The following is a 25,201-nucleotide window of genomic DNA, read 5'->3' on the forward strand; positions in this document are numbered from 1 at the left end:
CATGGGGCATTGTGATGAAAGTGGTCATGGAGCATTGTGATGAAAGTGGTCATGGAGCATTGTGATGAAAAACGCTATGGAGTATTGTGATGAAAAGGGTCATGGAGCTCTGTGATTACAGGGGCCATGGAGCACTCTGATGAAAAGGGCATGTAGCATTGTGATGACAAAGGCCATGGAGCATTTTGATTAAAGGGGTCATGGATCATTGTGATTGCAGGGATCATGGAACATTGTGCAGACAATGTTCATGGAGCATTGTGATGAAAGACGTCAGGGAGCATTGTGATGAAAGGGGCCATGGGGTATTGTGAAGACAAGAGCCATGGAACATTCTGATGAAAGGGGTAATGGACCAATGTGCTTAATGCTCCACAGTAATCAAAATGCTCCATGAGGCATGTCATCACAATGCTCCATGACCACATTCATCACAATGCTCCATGACCACTTTCATCACAATGCCCCATGATCACTTTCATCACAGTGCCCCATGAACCATTTCATCACAATGCTCCATGACCCTTGTCTAAAATGCTACATGCCGGTGACGACACAATGCTCCATGCCCCCTGTCATAAAAAAGCTCCATGACCCTTGTCATCACAATGCTCCATGGCCCCTGTCATCACAATATTCCATGGCTTTTGTCATCACAATGCTCCAAGGCCCCTGTAATCACAGTGCTCCATGACCCGTTTCATCACAATGCTCCGTGACCCCTTTCATCTCAGTGCTCCCTGACCACTTTCATCACAATGCTCCCTCACCCTTTTCATCAGAGTGCTCCATGACCCATGTCATCGCAATGCTCCACGCCCTTATCACCACAATCCTCCATGAACACTGTAATCACAATGATCCATGACCACTTTCATCAAAATGCCCCATGACCCCTTTCATCACAATACCCCATGACCCATTTAATCACAATGCCCCATAACCCCTGTCATCACAAGGCTCCATGACCTTGTCATCACAATGCTCCATGCCCTCTGTCATCACAATGCCCCATGGCCCATGCCATTACAATGCTCCATGACACTTATCTTTACAATACTCCAGGCCATTGTATCACAATGCTCCATAACTCTTGTCATCATAATATTCCATGGCGTTTGTCATCACAATGATCCAGAACCCCTGTAATCACAGTGCTCCAGTACACATTTCATCACAATGCTCCATGACCCCTGTCACCACAATGCCTTGTAACCCCTGTGATCAGAATGATCCGTGACCCCTTTCATCACAATACTCCACGACCCCTGTCATCCCAATGCTCCAGGACCCCTGTCATCAAAATGCCCCTTGGCCCCTTTCATCACAATGTTCCCTGAACCATTTCATCATAATGCTACTTGACCATTGTCATAACAATGCTCCATGATCCCTGTAATCACGATGATCCATGACCCCTTTCATCACAATGCCCATGCACCCTGTCACCACAATGCTCCATGTCCCCTGTCATCACAATGTTCCATGACCCTTGGCATCACAATGCTCCATGACCCCTGTCATCAAAATGCTCCATGACACTTGTAATCTCAATGCTCCATGGCCCTTGTCATCACACAGCTCCACGCCCTTGTCATCACAATGCTCCATGACAACTTTCATCACAATGTTCCATGATCCCCTTCATCACAATGCTCCATGGCCCCCTCTCATCACAATGCTCCATGAACCTTTTCCTAACAATGCTTCATGATCCGTGTCATCACAAGCCTCCCTGAACACTTTCATCACAGTGCCCCATGACCCCTGTCATAACAATGCTCCAGGAACCCTGTCATCACAATACTCCATGAACCATCTCATCATGATGTTCCATGGTCCTTGTAATGACAATGCTCCTTGGAGCTTGTGATAACAATGCTCTGTGATCCCTGTAATCAGAATGATCCATGACTCTTTTGATTACAATGTTCCATTACCCATTTCATCACAATGCTCCATGGCCCTTATAATCACAATGCTCCATGACACTTGTCATCACAATGATCCATGGCCTTTGTCATCCCAATGCTCCAATGCCCCTTTAATCACAGTGCTCAATGACCCTTTTCATCACAATGATCCATGGCACTTCTCATCACAATGCTCCATGATCCTTGTAATCACAATAATCCATGACCCCTTTCATCAAAACGCTCCATGACACATTTCATCAAAATGCTCCTGGACCACTTTCATCACAATGCTCCATGACACTTGTCAACAAAATGCTCCATGGCGCATGGCATCTTAAAGCTCCATGACACATTTCATCAAAATGCTCCTGGACCACTTTCATCACAATGCTCCATGACACTTGTCAACAAAATGCTCCATGGCGCATGGCATCTTAAAGCTCCATGCCCTTATCACCACAATCCTCCATGATACTTGTCATCACAATGTTCCCTTCCCGTGTCATCATAATGCTCCATGTCCCCTGTAATCACAATGCTCCATGACCTTTTCGTCACAATGCTCTAGAATTCCTGTCATCACAATGTTCCATGACCATGTCTTCACAATGCTCCATGACACATGTCACCACAATAATCCATGACCCTTATAATCACAATTCTCCATGACTTTTGTCATCACAATGTTCCATGGTGCTTTTCATCACAATGCTCCAGGACATCTTTCATCACAGTGCTCCGTGCACCCTGTCATCACAATGCCCCATGCCCCCTGTCCTCACAATGCCCCATGACACCTGTTATCACAATGATCCATGACCATTTCCTCACAATGCTCCAGTACCCCTTTCATCAAAATGCTCCATGCCCTTGTATCACAATGCTCCAGATCTCTTCTCATCACAATGCTCCATGCCCATGTCAACACAATGCTCCTTGACCCCTGTCATCACAATACTCGATGACCCATGTCATCACTATGCTCCATGTCCTTGTCATCACAGTGCTTCAGAAACCTTGTCATCACAATGTCCCATGACACCTTTCCTCAAAATGCACCATGACCCCTCTCATCACAATGCTCCATGACCCCTGTCATCACAATGCTCCTTGGGCTTTGTTATTACAATGCTCCATGTCCCCAGTAATCACAGTGCTCCACGACCCCTTTCATCACAATTCTCCTTGACACTTGTCTCACAATGCTCCATGCCCTTGTCATCACAATGCTCCAAGCCCCCTCTCATCACAAAGCTCCCTGACACTTGTCTCACAATGCTCCATGCCGTTGTCATCACAATGCTCCATGACCCCTTTCATGACAATTCTCCATGACCACTTTCATCTCAATGCTACATGGCCCTTGTCATCACAATGCTCCATGGAGCTTGTCATCACAATCCTCCGTGAACCCTGTAATCACAATGCCCCATGATTACTTTCATCACAATGCTACCTGACCCCTTTCATCACAATGCTCCATGATCATTGTCATCACAAGTCTCCATGCCCTTATCAGCACAATGCTCCATGACCCCTGTCATTGCAATGCTCCATGGCCCCTGTCATTACAATGCTCTATAATCCCGGTCATTGCAATGGTCCATGGCCCTTGTCATAACAATGCTCCATGATCCCTGTAATCACAATGATCCATGACCCCTTTCATCACAGTGCTCCATTACCACTTTCATCACAATGATCCATGGCGCTTGTCATGACAATGATCCTTGATCCCTGCAATCACAATGATCCATGACCCCTTTCATCACAATGCTCCATTACCCCATTGATCACAATGATCCATGTGGACTGTCATCACAATGCTCCATGACCCTTGGCATGACAATGCTCCAAGACCCCTGTCATCAAAATGCTACATGACCCTTGTAATCTCAATGCTCCAAGGCCCTTGTCATCACACAGCTCCACGTCCTTGTCATCACAATGCTCCAATACAATATTCATCACAATGCCCCATGACCCCTGTCATCACAATGCTCCAGGACACTTGTCATTAAAATTCTCCATGACCCCTCTCATCACGATGCTCCATGGCCCTTGTAGTCACAATGCTCCTTGGAGCTTGTGATAACAATGCTCCGTGATCCCTGTAATCACAATGATCCATGACTCCTTTGATTACAATGTTCCATTACCCCTTTCATCAAAATGATACATGGCGCTGCTCATCAGAATGCTCCATTATCCCTGTAATCACAATGATCCATGACCCATTTCATCACAATGCCCCATGAACCCTGTCATCACAATGATCCATGACCCATTTCATCACAATGCCCCATGAACCCTGTCATCACAATGACTCATGGCCCTTATAATCACAATGCTCCATGACACTTGTCATCCCAATGCTCCATGGCCCCTTTAATCACAGTGTTCCATGACCCCTTTCATCACAATGCTCCATGACACCTCTCATCACAATGCCCCATGAACCTGTCATCACAATGCTCCGTGGCGCTTTTCATCACAATGCTCCATGACCCCTTTCATCACAATGTTCTATGGCCCTTGTCATCACAATGCTCCATGCCCTTGTCATCACAATTCTCCATGACCCTTGTCACCACAATGCTCCATGGTGCTTGTCGTCACAATGATCCAGAGCTTTAGTGCCTGAGTTGGGAGTAGTATCATTGCCTCAGTTAGGGACACTGTCACAGCCTGAGTTGGGAGTAGTGTCAGGGCCATAGTTAGGGACAGTGTCAGAGCCTGAGTTGGGAGTAGTATAAGGGCCTTAGTTAGGGAGAGTGTCAGTGCCTGAATTAGGAGTAGTGTCAGGGCCTAAGTTATGGACAGTGTCAGGACTGAGTTAGGAGTAGTTTCAAGGCCTTAGTTAGGGACAGTGTCAGTGCCTGTGTTGGCAGTAGTGATAGGGCCTTAGTTGTTAGGGATAGTGTCATTACCTGAGTTGGGAGTAGTGTCAAGGCTTTAGTTAGGGACAGCGTCACTGCCGGAGTTGGGAGTAGTGTCAGGGTCTTTGTTAGGGACAGTGTCAGGGCCTTAGCTAAGAGTAGTGTTAAGGCCTTAGTTAGGGAGAGTGTCAGTGCCTGAGTTTGCAGTACTGTCAGGACCTAAGTTATGGACAGTGTCAGTGCCTGAGTTAGGAGTAGTGTGAGGGCCCTTCTTAGTTATCGTGTCAGGGCCTGAGTTAGGAGTAGTGTCAGGGTCTTAGTTAGGGACAGAGTGAGGGCCTGAGTATTCTCAGGGCCTTAGTTAGGGAAAGTGTCAGTGACTGTGTTAGGAATAGTGTTAGGGACTCTTTTAGGAGTAGTGTGAGAGCGGTATTTAGGGACAGTGTCAGAGCCTGTATTGTGAGTAGTGTTAGGGACTACGTTAGCGACAGTGTCAGTGCCTGAGTAGGGAGTAATGTCAGGGCCTAGTTAGGGACAGTGTCTGTGCCTATGTTGGGAGTATTTTCACTGCCTTAGTAAGGGACAGTGTCAGTGCCTGAGGTGGGAGTAGTATCAGGGTCCTAGTTAGAGACAGTGTCAGTGCCTGAGTTGGGAGAAGTGTCATGGCCTTATTTAGGGACAGTGTCAGTGCCTGAGTTGGGAATAGTGTCAGGGCCTTAGTTAGGGACAATATCAGTGGCTGAGTTGGCAGTACTGTCAGGGCCGTACTTAGGGACAATGTCAGTGGCTGAGTTGGGAGTAGTGTCAGGGTCGTTTTTAGGGACAGTGTCAGAGCCTGAGTTGGCAGTAGTATCAAGGCCTTAGTTATGGACAGTGTCAGGGCCTGAGGTAGGAGTAGTCTCAGGGCCTTAGTTAGGGAGCGTGTCAGTGCCTGAGTTAGGAGTAGTGTGAGGGCCTTTCTTAGTTATAGTGTCAGGGTCTGAGTTAGGAGTAGTGTCAGGTCCTTATTTAGGGACTGTTTCCGTGTCTGAGGTGGGAGTAATATCAGGGCCGTGGTTAGGGACAGTGTCAGTGCCTGAGTTGGGAGTAGTGTCAGAGCCTTAGTTAGGCACAGTATCAGTGCCTGAGATGGGAGTAGTGTCAGGGCCTTAGTTGGGGACAATGTCAGGGCATGAGTTAGGAGTAGTTTTGGGCTTTAGTAAGGGAAAGTGTCAGTGCATGAGTTGGGAGTACTGTCAGGGCGTTTTTAGGGGCAGTTTCATTGCCTATGTTGGGAGTAGTGTCAATGCCTTTGTTAGGAACAATGTCAGTGCCTGTGTTGGGAGTAGTGTCAGGACATTAGTAAGGGAAAGTGTCAGTGCCTGAGTTGGGAATAGTGTCAGGGTCTTTGTTAGGGACAGTGTCAGGGCCTGAGTTAAGAGTAGTGTCAAGGCCTTAGTTAGGGACAGTGTTAGTGCCTGAGTTGAGAGTCGTGACAGGGCCTTAGTTAGGGACAGTGTCAGTGCCTGAGTTGGGAGTACTGTCAGGGCGTATTTAGGGGCAGTCTCAGTGCCTATGTTAGGAGTAGTGTCAGGGCCTTTGTTAGGAACAATGTCAGTGCCTGATTTGGGAGTAGTGTCAGGACTTTAGTAAGGGGCTGTATCAGTACCCGAGTTAGGAGTAGTGTCAGGGCCATAGGTAGGGACAGTGTCAGTGGTTTAGTTGGGAGTAGTGTCAGGGTCTTTGTTAGGGACAGTGTCAGTGCCTGAGTTGGGAGTAGTGTCTGAGGCTTAGTTAGGGACAGCGTCAGAGCCTGAGTTGGGAAGAGAGTCAGGGCTTTAGTTAGGAACAGTTTCACTGCTTGAGTTTGGAGTAGTGCCAGTGGCTTTTTAGGGACCGTGTCAGTGCGTATGTTGGGAGTAGTGTCAGGGCCTTGGTTAGGGACATTGTCAGGTCCTTAGCTAAGAGTAGTATTAAGGCCTTAGTTAGGGAGAGTATCAGTGCCAGATTTGGGACTAGTGTCAGTGTCTTTGTTAGGGACAGTTTCAGGGCCTGAGTTTAGAGTAGTCTCAGGGTCCTAGTTAGGGAGAGTGTCAGTGCCTGAGTTAGGAGTAGTGTCACGGCTTATGTTATGGACAGTGTCAGTGCATGAGTTAGGAGTAGTGTCAGGGACTTAGTTAGGGACAGTGTCAGGCTCTGAGTTAGGAGTATTCCCAGGGCCTTAGTTAGGGAAAGTGTCAGTGACAGTGTTAGGAATAGTGTTAGGGCCTGATTTAGGATTAGTGTGAGAGCAGTATTTAGGGACAGTGTCAGGGCCTGTGTTGTGAGTAGTGTTAGGGACTATGTTAGCGACAGTGTCAGTGCCTGAGGTGGGAGTAGTATCAGGGCCTATTTAGGGACAGTGTCAGTGCCTATGTTGGGATTATTTTCACTGCCTTAGTTAGGGACAGTTTGAGGGACTGGGGTGGGATTAGTGTCAGGGCATTAGTAAGGGACAGTTTCTTTTCCTGAGTTGGGAGTGGTATCAGGGTCTTAGTTAGGGAGAGTGGCAATGCCTGAGTTGGGAGAAGTGTCAGTGCCTTATTTAGCGACAGTGTCAGTGCCTGAGTTGGGAGTATTGTCAGGACCTTTGTTATGGACAATGTCAGTGGATGAGTTGGCAGTAGTGTCATGGCCTTAGTTGGGGACAGTGTCAGGGCCTGAGTTAGGAGTAGGGTCACAGCCTTAGTTACGGACAATATCAGTGCCTGAGTTCGGAGTAGTGTCAAGGCCCTAGTTAACGATCGTGTCAGTTCCTGATTTGGGAGTAGTGTCACGGCCTCAGCTAGGGACAGTGTCAGTGTCTGAGTTTGAAGTAGAATGTGGGCCGTAGAGCAGTGTCAGTGCCTCTCTTGGGAGTAGTGTCACAGCCTAGTTAGGGACAGTGTCAGTGCCTGTTTTGGCAGTAGTGTCAGGGTCTTAGTTAAGGATAGTGTCAGGGTCTGAGTTAAATATTGTGTCAAGGCCGTTGTATGGAGAGTGTCAGTGCCTGAGTTAGGAGTACTGTCAGAGGCTTTGTTAGGGACAGTGTCAGGGCCTGAGTTAAGAGTAGTGTCACAGCTTTAGTTAGGGCCAGTGTCAGGGCTTTACTTAAGACCTGCATCAGGGCCTATGATAGGAATCAGATCAGGGCCTGTGTTATGAGTAGTGTCACGACCTTAGTTAAGGACAGTGTCAGGGCCTGAGACCTGAATTACTCCTTAATCTCCTCACTAAGGACTTTTGACACTACTGCCAATTCAGGCCCTGACAATGTCCCTAACTAAGGCCCTGACACTTTCCCTGGCTAAGGCCCTGAACCTCTCCTAAGTCAGGCCCTGATACTGTCCCTAACAATGGCCCTGACAATACACCTAACTTAGGCCCGACATGATACCTAACAAAGGCTCTGTTGCTAGTCCAAACTAAAGCCTTAAAATTGGTCCTAAATTAGGCTTTGACACTAATCCTAACTCAGGCCCTAACACTGTCCCTAACTAAGGCCCTGACAGTATGCCTAACTCAGGCCCTCATACGATTCCTAACAATGGCTCTGATGCTAGTCCAAACTAAGGCCTTGAAATTGGTGCTAAATAAGGCCGTGACACTAATCCTAACTCAGGCCCTAGCACTGTCCCTAACTAAGTCTCTGACAGTACACCTAACTCAGACCCTGACACTGTCCCTAAGCAAGGCCCTGACACTACTCCTAACTCAGTCCTTTACACTGTACCTAACAAAGTCTCTGATGCTAGGCCTAACTCAGGCCCTGAAACTGTCTGTAACTAAGGCCCTGCTTCCATCAGTATCTAAAGTCCTGACATTATCCTGAGCTAATATCCTGACCTATGTTTTCCAAGGTCCTGAGACTGTCCCAAAGTAAGCCCTGACGCTGCCCCTAAGTGAAGACCTGAGGCTGTCCCTAACTCAGGCCCTGAAGCTTTCCTTAACTGAAGCCTTGAAGCTGTGACTAACTCAAGCCCTGATCATGTATTTAACGAAGTCCTTAATGCTGATCCAGCAAAGACGCTGCTGCTGCTCCAAAGTCATGCCCTGACAGTGTGCCCAGCTAAGGGCCTGAAGCTAGGCCTCCCTCAGGCCCTGTCGCTCTCCCTAAGTCAGGCCCTGACACTGTCAGTAACTAAGGCCCTGACTCTACTCCTAACTCAGTCCTGTACATTGTACCTAACAAAGGCTCTGATGCTAGTCGTAACTCAGGGCCTGACACTGTCTCTAACTAAGGGCTGCTGCCATCAATATCTAAAGTCCTGACATTATCCGGAGCTAATATCCTGACCCATGTCTTACCAAGGTCCTGAAACTGTCCCAAAGTAAGCCCTGACACTGTCCCTAAGTGAGGACCTGAAGTTTTCCCTGATTAACTCAGATCTTGATGCTGTGACTAACTCAGACCCTGATCATGTCTTTAACTAAGATCCTAAGGCTGATCCAACAGAGGCCCTGATGCTGCTCCTAAGACATGCCCTGACAGTGTCCCCAGCTAAGGGTCTGATGCTAGGCCTCACTTGGACCCTATCACTCTCCCTAAGTCAGGCTCTGATGCTGTCCCTACCTGAAGCCCTAACACTGGTTCTGAATAAGGCCCTGAGAGTCTCCGTAACAAAGGTCTTCACACTATCCTTAGGTCATTTCCTGACACTATCCCTAGATGTTAAACTGACACTGTCACTAGCTAATGTCCTGCCTCTTATACTAACTGAAGCCCTTAGGCTGTGCCTACCTCAGGCACTGAATTTAGTCCCAAGACCGTGAAACTGTCCCGAACTAAGGCCTAGATCCTCTTCCTACATCCGGGCCTGACACTGTTCCTAACTAAGGCCCTAACACTATTGCTAATTGAGGACCTGACATTGGACCTATCAAAGACCCGCTACTCCTAACAACTTGACACGTTCCCTAACTTAGGCCCTGCTACCATCAATATCTAAAGTCCTGACATTATCCTGAGCTAATATCCTGACCCATGTCTTACCAAGGTCCTGAATCTCTCCCAAAGTTAGCCCTGACACTGTCCCTAAGTGAGGCCCTGAGGCTGTCCCTCACAGAGGTCCTGATAATGACTTTAACTAAGACCCTAATGCTGATCCTACAGAGACCCTTATGCTGATCCTATATCATGCTCTGACGCTGTCCCTACCTGAAGCCCTGATCACTGGGCCTAAATTAGGCACTGATGCTCTAATTAGCTGTGGTCTTGACACTATCCCTAGGTCATTTCCTGACACTATTCCTTGATCTTAACCTAAACTTGTCTTTAGCTATTGTCGAGCCATTTATGCTAACTAAATCCCTGATGCTGTCTCTAACTAAGAGCCTGAAATTAGTCCCGAGGCCGTCAACCTGTCCCTAACTGAGGCTTGGAGGCTCATCCTAACTGAGGCGCTGACACTGTCCTTTACAAAGGCTCTGATGCTAGTTCTAACTCAGGCCCTGACACTGTCTCTAAGTAAGGCCCCGAATTTGCCCCTAATATAGGCCCTGCTGTCAGCAATAACTAAAAACTGGACACTAGCCTGAGTTAATATGCTGACATATTTCTAACCAAGGTCCTGACACTGTCCCTAAGAAAGCCCTGTCGCTCTCCCTAAGTTAAGAACTGAGGCTGTCCCTAACTCAGGCCCTGAAGTTTTCCCTAACTGAGACCTTGATGCTGTGACTAACTCAGGCCCTGATCATGTCTGTAACTAAGACGCTAAGGCTGATCCAACAGAGACACTGATGCTGTTCCAAAGTCATGCCCTGACAGTGTCCTCAGCTAAGGGCCTGACGCTATGCCTCACTCAGGCCCTGTCACTCTCCCTAAGTCAGACTCTGATGCTGTCCACACCTGAAGACCTGACACTGGTTCTAAATAAGGACCTGATACTCTCACTAAGGTTTTGACACTATGCCTCAGTCCTTTCCTGACACTATCTTTAAACCATAACCTGACCCTGTCCCTAGCAAATGTCGTGCCTCTTATGCTAACTAAAGCACTGCTGCTGTCCTTAACTAAGGCCCTGAAATTAGTCTCGAGGCTGTGACCCTGTCCCTACCTAGGGCCTCGATGTTCATCCTAAGTCAGGGCCTGACACTGTCCCTAACTAAGGCCCTGCTGCCGTCAATATCTAAAGTCCTGACACTATCCTGAGCTAATTTCTTGACCCATCTCTTACCAAGGCCCTGAAACTGTCCCTAAGGAAGACCTGATGCTGTCCCTAAGTGAGGCCTTTAGGCTGTCCTTAACAGAGTCCCCGAAAATATCTTTAACATAGCCCCTGAGGCTGATCCTACCGTGGCTCTTATGCTGCTCCTAAGTCATGCCCTGACACTGTCCCTAGCTAAGACGCTGACGCTAGGCCTCACTCAGGCCCTGTTGCTCTCTCTAAGTCAGGCTCTGACGCTGTCCCTACCCAAAGCCCTGACACTCACTGGTCCTAAATTAGGCCCTGATGCTCTAAGTAACTAAGGTCTTGACACTATCCCTAGGTCATTTCCTGACACTATCCCTAGACCTTAACCTAACATTCTCTTTAGCTAATGTCGAGATTAGCTAAAGAGATTCTTTAGAACGAGATTCTTTCATCTTCTGAATATAGTTTTCTTCAAAACCTAATTTTTATAGTGTTACTAACTTTAAACAAAATGTACTCAACTGCTGTGGAATATTCTTTCACAGGAGCGTGCATGGTTCACTTCTGCATCTGCTTGTGGTGGTGTTCAGGTTGCTTTCAGCTGTAGATCCTCTTATGCTAGCTAAATCCCTAATTCTGTCCCTAAATAACGCCCTGAATTTGGGTCCGAGGCCGTGAACCTGTCCCTAACTGAGGCCTGCAGGCTCGTCCTAACGCAGGCCCTGACACTGTCCCTAACTAAGGTCCTGACACTACACCTAATTCAGTCACTGACACTGTACCTAACAAAGGCTCTGATGCTAGTCCTAACTTAGGCCCTGACACTGCCTCTAACTAAGGACCTGATGCCATCAATATCTGAACACCTGATATTATCCTGAGCTAATATCCTGACCCATGTCTTACCAAGGTCCTGAAACTTTCCCAAAGTAAGCCCTGACGCTGTCCCTAAGTGAGACCTTGAGGCTGTCCCTAACAGAGGCCCTGATAATATCTTTAATGTAGACACTAATGCTGATCCTACAGAGGCCTTTATGCTGCTCCTAAGTCATGCCCTGATACTGTCCCTTACTCAGGCCCTAAAGATAGGCCTCATTTAGGCCCTGTTGCTGTATCTTAGTTAGGCTCTGACACTGTCCGTACATCAAGCCCTGGCGCTGGTCCTGATTAAGGCGCTCACGCTGCTGCTAACTAAGGCCCTGATGCTCTCAATAACTAAGGTCTTCTCGTTATCCCTTGGTCATTTCCTTTCACTATCTCTGGCCTGGAACCTGACTCTGTCCCGTGGTAATCTCCTGCATCTTATGCTAAGTGAAACCCTAATGTTCTCCCTAACTAAGGCCTTGACTACTCCTAACTAAGGCCATGACACTGTCTCTAACAAAGGCCCGGAATCTGTCCCTAATATAGGCCTTGCTGCCAGCAATAACTAAAATCCTGACACTCTCCTGAGCTAATATCCTGACTCATTTCTAACCAAGGTCCTGACACCGTCCCTAAGAAAGCCCTGTCGCTGTCCCTAAGTGAAGACCTGAAGCTGTCTGTAACTCAGGCCCTGAAGCTTTCCCTAACTGAGGCCTTGACGCTGTGACTAACTAGGGCTCTGGTCATGTCTTTAACTAAGAGCCTAAAGCTGATCCAACAAAGGCCCTGATGCTGCTCCTAAGTCATGCCCTGACAGTGTCCCCAGCTAAGGGTCTGATGCTAGGCCTCACTCAGGCCCTGTCGCTCTCCCTAAGTCAGGCCCTGATGCTGTCCCTACCTGAAGCCCTAACACTGGTTCTGAATAAGGCCCTGATATTCTTAGTAACAAATGTCTTCACACTATCCTTAGGTCATTTCCTGACACGATTCTTATCCTTTACCCTAACCATGTCCCGAACTATTGTCCTACCTCTTATGCTAACTAAAGACCTTATGCTGTGCCTACCTCATGCACTGAATTAAGTCCCAAGGCCGCTAGACTGTCCCTAACTAGGCTCCATGCCCTTATCGTCACAATGTTCCGTGACCACTCTCATCACAATGCTCCACGCCCTTATCAACACAATGCTCCATGAACCGTTTCATCAAAAGGCTCCATGGCCTTTGTTGTCAAAATGTCCCATGACCCCTTTCATCACAATGCTTCCTGACCGCTGTCATCACAATGCCCCATGAACCTTTCATCACAATGATCCATGACCACTTTCATCACAATGTTCCATGACGCTTGTCATCACAATGCTGCATGATCCCTGTCATCACAATTCATTGTGATCACTGTCATCACAATGCTCCAGGACCATTTTCCTCACAATGCTGCTAGCTTGCTGTCATCACAATTCCCCTTGATCCCTGTCATCACAATTCTCCATGGCCTTTGTCATAACACTGCTCCATGACCCCTCTCATCACAATGCTCGATAACCCTTGTCATCACAATGCTCCATGCCATTGTCATCACAATCCTCCATGGCCCCTGTAAACACAATGCTCCATGCCCTTGTCATCACAATGCTCCAGATCTCTTCTCATAATAATGCTCCATGTCCGTGTCATCACAATGCTTCATGGCCCCTGTCATCACAGTGCTCCAGGATACCTTTCATCACAATTTTAGATGACCACTGTCATCACAGTGCCCCATGACATCTGTCATCACAATGCCACATGACGCCAGTTATCACAATGCTCCAAGGCCCCTCTCATTACAATGCTCCATGACCCCTGTCATCACAATGTTCCCTACCCATGTCATCACAAGGCTCAATGGCCCCTGTAATTACAATGCTCCATAGCCTTGTTCATAACAATGCTCCAGGATGACATGTCATCGCAATAATCCAGTACACTTGTCATCACAATGATCCATGATGACCACTTTCATCACATTGCTCCATGATTCCTGTCATCACAATGCTCCAGGATACTTTCCATCACAGTTCTAGATGACCACTGTCATCACAATGTCCCATGACACCTGTCATCACAACTGGCCATGTTCCTTGTCATCACAATGCTCCATGAACCGTGTCATCACAATGTTCCAGGTCACTTGTCAGCACAATGATCCATGACCACATACATCACAATGCTCCTTGACACCTGTCATCACAATGCTCCATGACCCCTGTCATCACCATTTTCCCTGCCCTTGTCATCACAATGCTCCATGAACCCTGTCATCACATTGCTCCACAATCCCTGTAGTCCGAATCTTCCATACCCCATTCATCACAAGGATCCATGCCCTTTGTCCTCACAATCCTCCATGCCATTTGTCATCACAATGCTCCATGCCCTTGTCATCACAATGCTCCATGACACCTGTCAACACAATGCACCATGGCTTTTTTCATCACCATGCTCCTTGGACCCTGAAATCACAATGCTCCATGCCTTTGTCATGGCAATGTTCCCGAACTCTTATCATCACAATGCTCCATGCCTGTGTCATCAGAATGCTCCAGTGCCATTGTCATCAGTATGTTCCATGGAGCTTGTCATCACAATGTCTCATGATCCCTTTCACCCAATTGCTCCATGACCATTGTCATTACAATTCTCCATGGCCCTATCATCACAATGCTCCATGACCCCTGTCATCACAATGCTCCATGGCTTTTGTCAACACAAGGCTCCATAACATTTGTCATCAAAATGTTCCATGACACTTGTCATCACAATGCTCAATGACCACTTTCATCAGAATCCTCGCTGACCCCTTTCATCACAATGCTCCATAGCCCTTGTCATTACAATTCCCTATGATCCTTTTCATCACAATGCTCCATGACACCTGTCATCACAATGATCCATGGCCCCAGTAATCACAGTGCTCCATGACACCTTTCATCACAATGCTCCATCTCCATGCCCCTGACATCACAATGCGCCCTGACACTTGTCATCACAATACTACATGGTCCTTGTGATAACAATGCTCCATGACCTCTGTTATCACAATGCTCCATGACCCTGGTCATCCCAATGCTCCATGATCACTGTAATCACTATGATCCATGACACCTTTCCTCAAAATGCTCCAGTATGCCTTTCATCAAAATACTCCATGCCCCTTGTCATCCCAATGCTCCATGGCCCCTGTAATCACAAGGCTCCATGACCGTCTCCTCACAATGCTCAATGAGCACTGTCATCACAATGCTCCTTGACCACTTTCATCAAAATATTCCATGGCCCCTGTCATCCCAAAGCCCCATAGCCCATGTCATTGCAATGATCCATGACCCATTTCATCACATTGCTCCTTGACCCCTGTCATCAGAATGCTCCATGGCATTTGTCATCACCATGCTCCATGGCCCCTATAATCAGAGTGCTCCATGACCCCTTTCATCAGAATGCTCCATGACCCCTGTCTTCACAAGGCCCCATGATCCCTGTCGTCACAATTCTCCATGGCCCTTGCCATCACAAGGCTCCATGACACCTGTCATCACAGTGCTCCATGACTCTTGTCTTCACAATTCTCCATGAACCCTGTAATCACAATTATCCATAAACCCTGTCATCACAATGCTCCAGTCCCAGTTTGATCACAATGCTCGATGTCCTTGTCATCACAATGATCCAGAACTCTTGTCATCACAATGCTCCATGCCCGTGTCATCACAATGCTCCATGACCCTTGTCATCACAATGCTCCATGGCCCTTTTCATCACAATGCTCAATGACCACGTTCATCAGAATCATCGCTCACCCCTTTCATCAAAATGCTCCATGGCCCTTTTCATTATAATTCCCCATGACCCATTTCATCACAATGCTCAATATCGCTTTTCATCACAATGCTCAATGACCACTTTCATCACAATGCTCACTGACACCTTTCATCACAATGCCCCATGACTCTTTTCATCACAATACTACATGGTCCTTGTGATAACAATGCTCCATGACCCCTGTTATCACAATGCTCTATGACCCTGGTCATCCCAATGCTCCATGATCGCTGTAATCACTATGATCCATTACACGTTTCCTCAAAATGCTCCAGTATGCCTTTCATCAAAATACTCCATGCCCCTTGTCATCACAATGCTCCATGACACCTGTAATCACAAAGCTCCATGACTCGTCATCACAATGCTCCATGAACACTGTAATCACAATGATCCATGACCCCTCTCATCACAAGGCTCCATTAACAGTATCATCACAATACTCCATGTCCCTTGTCATCACATTGTTCCATGCCCCTGTCATCACAATGCTCCATGCCCTTGTCATCACAATGATCCAGAACTCTTGTCATCACAATACTACATGCCCGTATCATCACAATGCTCCATGACCCTTTTCATCACAATATTACACGGCGATTTTCATCAAAATGCTCAATGAGCACATTCATCACAAACCTCACTGACACCTTTCATCACAATGCTCCATGATCCCTATCATCGCAGTGATCCATGACCACTTTCATCACAATTCTCCATGACCCTTGTCATCACAATGCTCCATGGCCCTTTTCATCACAATGCTCATTGACCACTTTCATCAGAATCCTCGCTCACCCCATTCATCACAATGATCCATGGCCCTTGTCATTACAATTCCCCATGACCCTTTTCATCACAATGCTTCATGACACCTGTCATCACAAGGCTCCATGGCTTTTTTCATCACAGTGCTCCTTCGCCCCTGTAATCACATTGCTTCATGACCCCTTTCATCACATTGAGCCATGACACCTGTCATCACAATTCTCCATGGTCATTGTGATCACAGTGCTCCATGAACCCTGTCATCACAATGCTCCATGCCTATTGTCATTACAATGAGCCAAGACCACTTTCATCAGAATGCTCCATTACCCCTGTCTCATGTCCCCTTTCATCACAATGTATCACAATTACCCCTGTAATCACAGTGCTCCATAACCTCTTTCATCACAGTGCTCCATGCCCCCTGTCATCACAATGATCCATGACCCCTTTCATCACAATGCTCCATGGCGCCTGTCATCACAATGCTCCATGCCCGTGTCATCAAAATGCTCCATGCCCCTTGCCATTACAATGCTTCATGACACTTATCTTTACAATACTCAAGGCCCTTATCATCACAATGTTCCATGACACTTGTCATCATTATGTTCCATGGCGTTTGCCATCACAATGATCCAGGACCCCTGTAATCACAATGCTCCAGTAAACTTTTCAACACAATGCTCCATGGCCCCTGTCACCACAATTCCCTGGAACACCTGTCATCAGAATGATCCATGACCCCTTTCATCACAATATTCCATGACCCTTTTCATCCCAATGCTCCAGGCCCCCTGTCATCACAATGCTTCATGGCCCTTGTCATCAAAATGCCCCATGGCCCCTTTCATCACAATGCTCCCTGACCCATTTCATCACAAGGCTCCATGACCATTGTCATCACAATGATCCATGACCCCTGTCATCACAATGCCCATGCCACCTGTTACCACAAATCTCCATGTCCCCTGTCATCAAATGCTCCATGAGCCTTGTAATCTCAATGCTCCATGGCACTTGTCATCACAGAGCTCCACACCCTTGTCATCAAAATGCTCCATGACAACTTTCATCACAATGCTCCATGATCCCCTTCATCACAATGCTCCATGGCCACCTGTCATCACAATGCCTCATGAACTTTGTCATAACAATGCTCCATGATCCGTTTCATCACAATGCTCACCGAACACTTTCATCACAATGCCCCATGAACCCTGTCATCACAATGCTCCATGGCGCTTTGCATCACAATGCTCCATGACCACTTTCAGCACAGTGGTCCATGACCCCTTTCATCACAATGTTCCATGTCTCTTGTCATCACAATGCCCCATTTCCCCTTTCATCACAATGCTCCATGACCATTGTCATCACAATGTTCCATGATCCCTGTAATTACAATGATCCATGACACCTTTGATTACACTGTTCCATTACCCCTTTCATCAAAATGATCCATGGCGCTTGTCATCACAATGCTCCATTATCCCTGTAATCACAGTGATCCATGACCCATTTTATCACAATTCCCCATGACCACTGTCATCACAATGCTCCATGGCCCTTATAATCACAATGCGCCATGACGCTTGTCATCAAAATGCTCCATGGCCTTTGTCATCCCAATGCTCCATGGCCCCTTTAATCACAGTGCTCTATGACCCCTTTCATCACAATGCTCTATGCCACCTGTCATCACAATTCCCCATGACGCCTGTCTTCACAATGCTCCATGGCACTTGTCAGCACAATGCTCCATGACACTTGCCATCACAATGTTCCATGATCCATGTCTTCAGAATGATCCATGACCCCTTTCAGTACAATGCTCCATGACACCTGTCATCACAATGCTCCATAGCCCTTGTCATCACAATGCTCCATGACACTTGTCATCAAAATGCTCCATGGCACTTTTCATCACAATGCTCTATGATCGATGTAATTCCAATGATCCATGACTCCTTTCATCACAATGCTACATTACTCCTTTCATCACAATGATCCATGGCGCTTGTCATCTCAATGCTCCATGATCCTTGTAGTCACAATGATCCATGACACTTTCATCACAATGCTCTATTACTGCTTTCATCATAATGCTCCATGCCCCCTGTCATCACAATGCACAAGGGCCCTTGTTATCACAATGTTCCAGGCCTTTGTCGTCAACATGTTCCATGACTCCTTTCATAACAATTTTCCATGACACGTTTCATCACAATACTCCATGGCCCTTGTCATCAAAATGCCCCATGGCCCCTTTCATCACAATGCTCCCTGACCCCTGTAATCACAATACTCCATGGCCTATGTATTCACAATGCTCCATGGACCCTGTAATCACATTGCTCCATGATCACTTTCATCACAATGCTCCATGACCAGTGGCATCACAATGCTCCATGACCCCTTTTCATCACAATGCTCTATGACCATTTTCATCACAAGGCTCCATGCCCTTGTCATCACAATACCCCATGAACCCTTCCATCACAATGCTCCATGACCCCTTTCATCAAAATGTGCCATGACCATTGTCATCACAATGCTCCATGACCCCTGTCATCGCAATGCTCCATGACCCTTTTTATCACAATGCTGCATGCCCTTGTCATCACAATTCTCCATTACCCCTGACATCACTATGCCCCATGACAACTGACTTCACAGTGCTCCATGGCCCTTGTCATCACAATAATTCATGACCCAATTCATCACAATGTTCCATTACCCCTGCCATCACAATGCTCCATGCACCCTGTCATCACAAGGCCCCGTGACCCCTATCATCACAATGCTCCATGGCCCTTGTCATCACAATGCTCCATGACCATTGTCATCACAATGCTCCAAGTCCGTGTCATCAAAATTCTCCATGACAGTTTTCGTCACAGTGCTCCATGGCACTTGTCATCACAAAGCTCCACGAACTTTTCATCACAATGCACCCTGACAACATTCATCACAATGCCCCATGACTGTTGTCATCACAATGCTCCATGGCCCTTTTCCTCACAATGCTCCATGACACTTGTCATCAAAATGCTCCATGACCCTTGCCATCACAATGCTCCATTTCCTTATCCTCACAATGCTCCATGACCTTTGTCATCACAATTTTCCATGACCCCTTTCATCACAATGCTGCATGCCAACTTTCATCACAGTGCTCTATGGCCCTAGTCATCACAATGCTCAATGGCACTTATCATCACAATCCTCCATGAAACCTGTAATCACAATGATCCAAGACCCTTTTCATCAAAATGCCCCATGACCCCTTTCATCACAATGACCTATGACTCCTTTCATCGCAATGCTCCATGACCATTGCATTAAAAGCTCCATGCCCATATCATCACAATGCTCCATGACACCTGTCATCACAATGCTCCATGGACCTTGACACCACAATGCTCCATGCCCCTTGTCATCACAATGCTCCATGATACTTGTAATCAAAATGCTCCTTGACCCCATTCATCACAAAGTTACAGTACCCCTTTCATCACAATGCTCCATGCCACCTGTCACCACAATGCTCCATGACCCTGTCATCAAAATGCTCCATGGTCCTTAGCATCACAATGCTCCATTGTCCTTGTCATCACAATTCTCCATGACCCCTGTCATCACAATTCTCCATGGCCCTTTTCATCACAATGCTCCATTACTCTTGTCATCACAATGCTCCACGCCCCTGTCATCACAATTCTCCATGACCCTTGTCATCACAATGATCCAGAGCCTTAGTGCCTGATTACGGGAGTAGTATCATTGCCTCAGTTAGGGACACTGTCATTGCCTGAGTTGGGAGTAGTGTCAGGGCCGTAGTTAGGGACAGTGTCAGGGCCTGAGGTAGGAGTAGTCGCAGCGCCTTAGTTAGGGAGAGTGTCAGTGACTGAATTAGAAGTAGTGTCAGGGCCTAAGTTACAGACAGTGCCAGGGCATGAGTTAGGAGTAGTCCCAGGGCCTTAGGTAGGGACAGTGTCAGTGCCTGTGTTGTCAGTAGTGTCAGGGTATTACTAAGGGACAGTGCCAGTGCCTGAGCTGTGAAGAGTTTCAGGGCCTTAGATAGGGACAGTGTCAGTGCGTGAGTTGGGAGTCGTGTCAGGGTCTTTGTTAGGGACAGTGTCAGGGCCTGAGTTAAGAGTAGTGTCAAGACCTTAGTTAGGGAGAGTGTCAATGCCTGAGTTGGGAGTAGTGTCAGAGCCTTAGTTAGGGACAGCGTCAGTGCCTGGGTTGAGAGTAGTGTCAGGGTCTTAGTTTGGGATAGTGTCAGTGCCTGAGTTGGGAGTAATGTCAGGGCCTTAGTTAGGGACAGTGTCAGTGCCTGAGTTGGGAGTAGTGTCAGGGCCTTAGGTAGGGACAGTGCAGTGGCTGAGATGGGATTAGTGTCAGGGTCTTTATTAGAGACAATGTCAGGGCCTGAGATAGGAGTAATCTTAAACCGGTAGTTAGGAACAGGGTTAGGGTCTGAGTTGTGAGTAGTTTCAGGGCCTTAGTTAGCGAAAGTTTCAGTGCCGGAGTTGGGAGTAATGTCAGGGCCTTAGTTAGGGACAGTGTCAGTGCCTGAGTTGGGAGTAGTGTCAGGGCATTAGTAAGGGACAGTGTTAGTGCCTGAGTTGAGAATAGGGTCAGGGTCTTAGGTAGGAACAATGTCAGGGCCTGAGTTGGGAATAGTGTCAGGGTCTTTGTTAGGGACAGTGTCAGGGTATGAGTTAAGAGTAGTGTCAACGCCTTAGTTAGGGAGAGTGTCAGTACCTGAGTTGGGAATAGTATCAGGGCCTTAGTTAGAGGCACTGTCAGTGCCTGAGTTGGGAGTAGTGTCAGGGCCTTAGTTAGGGACAGTGTCAGTCCCTGAGTTGGGAGTACTGTCAGGGCGTATTTAGGGACAGTCTCACTTCCTATGTTGGGAGTAGTGTCAGGGCCTTTGTTAGGAACAATGTCAGTACCTGAGTTGGGAGTAGGGTCAGGACATTAGTAAGGGACAGTGTCAGTGCCTGAGTTAGGAATAGTGTCAAGGCCTTATTTAGCGACAGTGTCAGTGGCTTAGTTGGGGGTAGTGTCAGGGCCTTAGTTGGGGACAGTGTCAGTGCCTGAGTTGGGAGTAGTGTCAGGGTCTTTTTTAGGGACAGTGTCAGGGCCTGAGTTAAGAATAGTGTCAAGGCCTTAGATAGGGACAGTGTCAGTGCCTGAGTTGGGAGTAGTGCCAGGGCTTTGCTAGGGACATTATCAGTGCCTATTTTGTTAGTAGTGTCAGGGTCTTACTTACGGACAGTGTCATTGCCTGACTTGGGATTAGTGTAAAGGCCTTAGTTAGGGAAAGCGTCATTGTCGGAGTTGGGAGTAGTGTCAGGGTCTTTGTTAGGGACAGTGTCAGGTCCTTAGCTAAGAGTAGTGTTCAGGCCTTAGTTAGGGAGAGTGTCAGTGCCTGAGTTAGGAGTAGTTTCAGGGCCTAAGTTATGGACAGTGTCAGTGCCTGAGTTAGGAGTAGTGTCTGGGCCTTAGTTAGGGGCAGAGTCAAGGCCTGAGTAAAGTGTATTCTCAGGGCCTTAGTTAAGGACAGTGTCAGTGACTGTGTTAGGAATAGTGTTAGGGCCTGATTTAGGCGTAGTGTGAGAGCGGTATTTATGGGCAGTGTCAGGGCCTGTATTGGGAGTATTTTCACTGCCTTAGTTAGAGAAAGTGTCAGTGCCTGAGGTGGGAGTAGTGTCAGTGCTTTAGTAAGGGACAGTGTCAGTGCTTGAGTTGGGAGAAGTGTCAGGGCCTAATTTAGGGACAGTGTCAGTGCCTGAGTTGGGAGTAGTATCAGGGCCTTAGTTAGGGACAACTTCCGTGGCTGAGTTGGCAGTAGTGTCGGGGCCGTATTTAGGGACAATGTCAGTGGCTGAGTTGGGAGTAGTGTCAGGGTCGTTGTTAAGGACAGTTTCAGGGTCTGAGTTACGAGTACTGTCAAGGCTTTAGTTAGGGAGAGTGTTAGTGCCTGAGTTGGGAGTAGTGTCTGGGCCTTAGTTAGGGACAGCATCAGTGCTTGACTTGGGAGTAGTTTCAGGGCCTTAGATACGGATAGCTTCAGTGCCTGAGTTGGGAGTATTGTCAGTGCATTAGTTAGGGACACTGGCCGTGCCTGAATTGGGAGTAGTGTCAGTGTCATAGTTAGGGACAGTGTCAGAGCCTGATTTGGCGGTAGTATCAAGGTCTTAGTTATGGACAGTTTCAGGGCCTGAGGTAGGAGTAATCTCAGGGCCTTTGTTAGGGCAAGTGTCAGTGTCTGATTTATGGGTACTGTCTGGGCCTAAGTTATGGACAGTGTCAGTGCCTGAGTTAGGAGTAGTGTGAGCTTCTTTCTTATTTATAGTGTCAGGGCCTGAGTTAGGAGTAGTGTCAGGGCCTTAGTTAGAGAACGCTTCAGTGCCTGAGGTGGGAGTAATGTCAGGGCCTTAGGTAGGGACAATGTCAGTGCCTGAGTTGGAAGTAGTGTCAGGACCTCAGGGATAGTGTCAGTGGCTGAGATGGGAGCAGTGTCAGGGTCCTAGTTAGGGAGAGTGTCAGTGCCTGAGTTGTGAGTAGTATCAGGGCCTTAGTTAGGGGGCGTGTCAGTGCCTAAGTAAGTAGTAGTGTCAGGGCCTAAGTTAGGGACAGTGTCAGAGGCTGTATTAGGAGTAGTGTGAGGGCCTTAGTTAGGGACATTGTCAGTGCCTGGTTTGGGAGTAGTGATATGGCCTTAGTTAGGGACAGCATCAGTGCCTGAGTTGGGAGTATTGTCAGAGCCTTAGTTAGGGACAGCGTCAGTGCCTGAGTTGGGAGTAGTGTCACGGCATTACTTAGGGAAGGTGTCAGTGCCTGATTTGGGAGTAGTGTGAGGCCCGTAGTTAGGGACACTCTCAGTTCCTGAGTTGGGAGTAGTGTCCGGGCCTTAGTTAGGGACAATTTTAGGGCGTGAGTTAGTAGTAGACTCAAGGCTTTAGTTAGGGACAGTGTCAGTCCCTAGTTGGGAGTAGTGTCAGGGCGTATTTAGGGACAGTCTCAGTGCCTATGTTGGGAGTAGTGTCAGGACCTTTGTTAGGAACAATGTCAGTGCCTGAGTTGGGAGTAGTGTCAAGACATTAGTAAGGGACAGTGTCAATGCCTGAGTTAGGAGTAGTGTCAGGGCCGTAGTTAGGGACAGCGTCAGTGCCTGATTTAGGAGTAGTGTCAGGGTGTTTTGTGTTTTTTTTATAGTTTTTTAAAAAATATTTTTATTGCAGTATATTTGACTTACAATGTTGTATTAGTTTCAGGTTTCCAGAAAAGGGAATCATATATATATATATATATATATATATATATATATATATATATATATATATATATATATACGCACACACATGTTCTTTCTTTTCCAAATTCTTCTCCCATATAGGTTATTTCAGAAAATTGAGTAGAGTTTCCTGTGCTGTACAGTAGGTCCTTATTAGTTATCTATTTTATATATCGTAATGTGTATATATTACTCCCAACCCAATCTCCTAATTTATCACTTCCCCCCACATTTCCATGACATGGTCATGGAACATTGTGATGACAAGAATTCTGGAACATTGTGATGAAAAACGCATGGAGCATTGTAATTACAGGGGCCATAGAGCATTGTCATGACATGGGCAGGGCACATTGTGATGGCAACGGTCATGGAGCATTGTGATGAGAGTGTCGTTGGAGCATTGTGATGACAGGTGTCATGGGGAATTGTGATGACAGTGGTCATGGAGCATTGTGATGAAAGGGTCCATGGAGCACTGTGATTACAGGGGCCATGGAGCATTGTGAATACAAAGGCCATGGAGCATTGAGATGACAGGGATCATGGAGCACTGTGATGAAAATGGTAATGGATTATTGTGATGACACATGTCCTGGAACCTTGTGATGACACAGTTCATGGAGTATTGTGATGACATTGGCCATAGCGAATTGTGATGACACATGTCATTGGGCATTGTGATGACAGTGCTCTGATGAAAGTTGTCCTGGAGCATTGTGATGAAAAGAACCATGGAGCATTTTGATGACAGGGGACATGGAGCATTGTGATGAAAAGTGCCATGGAATATTTTGCTGACAGGTTTCATGGAGCATTGTGATGAGAGGTGCCATGGAGCATTGGGATGACAGACGTCATGGGGTATTGTGATGACAGCAGTTATGGAGCATTGTGATGAAAGGGATTGTGGAGCAATGTGATTAGAGGGGCCATTGAGCATGGTGAATACATAGGACATGGAGCATTGTAATGAGAGGGGTTATGGAGCATTGTGATGAAAGTGGTCATGCATCATTGTGATGACAAGTGTCCTGGAACATTGTGATGACACGGTTCATGGAGGACTGTGATGACAAGGGCCATGGCGAATTGTGATGACAGGTGTCATGGGGCAATGTGATGACAGTGGTCATCTAGAATTGTCATGAAAAGTATCATGGAGCACTGTGATGAGAGGGGCTATGGAGCATTGTGATGACATAGGCCATGGAACATTGTGATGACACAGGCAAGGAGCATTATGATGACAAAAATTCTGGAGCATTGTGATGACAAGGGTCATTGAGCATTGTGATGATAGGGATCATGGAGCATTGTGTTGACACAGGCCTGGAGCACTGTGATGAGAAGAGATCTGGAGCATTGTGATGACAAGAGCATGGAGCATTTTGATTACAGAGGCCAAGGAGCATTGTGCTGACAAGGCATTGTGCATTGTGATGACAAGTGGGATGGAGCATTGTG

At 47.1% G+C, this 25,201-nt stretch overlaps 3 long non-coding RNA genes across 3 annotated transcripts in view; 2 read left to right on the top strand and 1 right to left on the bottom strand.

Annotated features, from left to right (window-relative positions):
- The window catches only part of LOC309631589, a 54,114-nt gene extending 51,533 nt beyond the window's left edge, over positions 1–2,581 (bottom strand). The window contains exon 1 of the long non-coding RNA XR_014246388.1: positions 2,464–2,581. This is a non-coding gene — a long non-coding RNA (uncharacterized lncRNA). The remainder of the gene's footprint in view (positions 1–2,463) is intronic.
- LOC309631592 overlaps positions 1–25,031 on the top strand; it is a 32,440-nt gene extending 7,409 nt beyond the window's left edge. Inside the window, exon 2 of the long non-coding RNA XR_014246393.1 lies at positions 24,966–25,031. This is a non-coding gene — a long non-coding RNA (uncharacterized lncRNA). The remainder of the gene's footprint in view (positions 1–24,965) is intronic.
- The window catches only part of LOC309631590, a 39,443-nt gene that overhangs the window by 8,229 nt on the left and 6,013 nt on the right, over positions 1–25,201 (top strand). The gene's annotated exons all lie outside the window — the stretch shown is intronic.

Source organism: Balaenoptera borealis, assembly GCF_965194805.1.
Source record: "Balaenoptera borealis genome assembly, chromosome: 7".
In the NCBI taxonomy this organism is placed as follows: domain Eukaryota; kingdom Metazoa; phylum Chordata; class Mammalia; order Artiodactyla; family Balaenopteridae; genus Balaenoptera; species Balaenoptera borealis.